Source organism: Somniosus microcephalus, chromosome 13 (assembly GCF_052327205.1).
Source record: "Somniosus microcephalus isolate GS21.2 chromosome 13, FLI_Smic_1.0, whole genome shotgun sequence".
Lineage (NCBI taxonomy): Eukaryota > Metazoa > Chordata > Chondrichthyes > Squaliformes > Somniosidae > Somniosus > Somniosus microcephalus.
Window position 1 is genome coordinate 188,199,759 of NC_140999.1, and position 3,108 is coordinate 188,202,866.

Genomic DNA, 3,108 nt, shown 5'->3' on the forward strand with positions numbered 1-3,108 from the left:
TAAAAGTTCACCTTTAGTACTGTACCCATACATGCCCAGCTCCATCCTGTTCCTCCTGGAAGCTGCTGGTTATTTAAAAATAAAACTTCCACATGATAAACACTACTATGTTTAAAAAAAAAAAAAGTGCCAAAAATTACTATAAAGGTGCAAACTAAATTTAGGATAAAACACTTTGACTGGGGGGGTGGGGGTGGCAGGGAAGGGTAATTAGGCTTTAAACACAAATACATTGGAAAGTGATCAAGGATGGAAATAGTCTTTAATTTTAAAAGCCCTCTACTATTTCTGAAAATGTGTCGCAACTGAAGTGTTCATGTAGCAATTTAATGAGATGTGCTACCCAAACCTGCGATCCACTGAAATTCGAGAGCTGCTTCCCTCTTCTTGCTACGCGTTTCGAACATTTGCATCGCAGTAAATAGATTTTTGTGTTGCAACGCGATGCCAGTCATTTCCATCCCTGGGTGATGCTGTTTGCAAAGTGTTTGCGTTGTGCACGACTTGTATATTTATATCCTGATTTGAGGTGGGGGCCTCGAGACTCGAAAGGTAGATTCCGGAAATTGCATTTGGCCAAGAGTGCAGTAAAACTTTGCCAAGCTCCCGCAAAAAAAAATCTGCAACGGTTCTCATTGACAAAGCTGTTACGGATTGATAAGAAAAATGTTCACTGTATATTGCAGTGTAGATTGATGACGGCATGACATCCTCTGAACTGTACAAAATGTGTAATGTTTCCTGAATTATAAAACCTGCTGCTTATTGTTAAATGTTTGATTTTTGTGAGTTTTATTTTATTAATTCCGCCCCACCTCCCACAAACAAACCTTTTACATTGACCTACAGATTCCAGTGATCATGGGCTCTCTGCGACAGAAACATAGGACCATTAGAGTATAGAGATGCTTGCTACATAGACGGGCTGTTAACCTTTTGAAAGTCATCCCCCTGTCAGTTACCTCAGGTAGGAGCTGGAGTCTGCATTAGTTATCCATATGCTTGTCTTCAGTTGGTACACTCTTGCCTCTAGAGGGTTGTTGGTTGGTCCTAGCCCTACGCCAAGAATTGAGCGCCTAACTACACTCCAGTGACGCACTGAGGGGATATATTGTTTTAATGGGAAGTTATTGATATTGTGGAAGGTGATTTTGTTAATCAAAAAAACCACCAACTGGGACATTGAGGCGGGCAATGGTGAAACTCTGTAGCCAACATGCGAAAACAGTGATATCTGCATGTGTGTATTGTACCTTTCTAAACTCTTTCACAGTAGGAGCTCTGAAAGTGATAGTTCTAATCCAGTGTCACATTTGGATTGCTGTATTGTCTAGATTCATAGTTTTGAACATTTAATTGAACAGTGTCAATTCTACAAGGACTGTTGAAACCCTGTTTTGAATTTTTGCAGATTCTCATGCTAATGCCGTGTTCCCATTTTTAGTGAATTTTTAATGCATCAAAGATTTGGACATTCTTTCTTTCCAATAAAGCCACATGTAAATATATAATGGGGTCGCTGTGTCTTTGTATTGGTGAGCACACCACTCTGAGAAACTTACTGTATGGGATTGGGTGCTAATTTTAATTATAATTTAATTAATTTCTACAAGTGACTCTACTCACCCAAGTTAGCATAACCCGTTCATGCTCCGAAATGATTCCTCTTTGCATAATTTTCTCTCCAGTAGGTGTACACTTCCTTATTGGAGGGCAGGTCCACAAGTGGGGCGTTCCCTTCTGGTAACTTTATCTCTAAGCCTTGCCCGTAGGCTTGCAAACTGGTGCGTCTTGCATTCGAGCCTGATCCTATTCTCGGCTGCTGACCCCACCCCACACACTTGACTTCTGTAGGAGTTGCTATCCTAGTGATCAAGAGCAGGGGACTTGAACATAGGAACAGGAGCAGGCCATTCAGCTCCTCGAGGCAGCTCTGCCATTCAGTGAGATCATGGCTGACCTGTGACCTAACTCCATATACCTGCCTTTAGCCCACATCCCTTAATACCTTTGGTTAAAAGAAAGCTATCGATCTCCGATTTAAAATTAACAATTGATCTAGCATCAATTGTCGTTTATGGAGTTCCAGACTTCTACCACCCTTTGTGTGTAGAAGTGTTTCCTAATTTCACTCCTGAAAGGTCTGGCTCTAATTTTTAGACTCCGCCCCCTGGTCCTAGACTCCCCAACCAGCAGAAATAGTTTATCTACCCTATCCCCCATTATATCTTGAAAACTTCGATCGGATCACCCCTTTTTATCTATAAATTCCAGGGAATATAACCCTAGTTTGTGTAATCTCTCCTTGTAACTTAACCCTTGAAGTCTGGGTATCATTCTGGTAAACCTACGCTGCACTCCCTCCAAGGCCAAGCTATCCTTCCTAAGGTGTGGTGCCCAGAACTGCTCACAGTACTCCAGATGTGGCCTAACCAGGGTTTTGTATAGCTGCAGCTATACAAAACTTGGCTGATTTTTTTTTTTCTCCTGTTTTCTCTAACCAGGCACCACTGGCAAATTATAGGAACAGGAGTAGGCCATTCAGCCCATCGAGACTTACATTGGCTCCCGATCTGGCAACGCCTCGATATTTAATATCCTCATCCTTGTTTTCAAATCCCTCCAGGCCTTGCCCCCTCCCTATCTCTTAAATTTCCTACAACTCTCTTGAGATATCTGTGCTCCTCCAACTCTGGCCTCTTGCACCTCACCGATTTTAATCATTCCACCATTGGTGGCCGTGCCTTCAGCTGCCTGGGCCCCAAGTTCTGGAATTCTGTTCCTAAACCGCTCCTCCTCCTTTAAGAAGCTCCTTATAACTTACCTCTTTGACCAAGCTTTTGGTCATCTAACCTGATACCTCCTTTATGTAGCTCGGCGTCAAATTTTGTTTCATAATGCAGCTGTGAAGCGCCTTGGGACGTTTTACTCTGTTAAAGGCAGTATATAAATGCAAATTGTTCCATCATCCAGTTAGATCATGGCTGATCTGTATCTTAAACTCCATCTACCTGCCTTCCATATCCCTTAATACTCTTTCCTAAGAAAGATCTTATCAATCTCAGTTTTGACATTTTCAATTGACCAACCCAGCCTCAATAGCTTTTT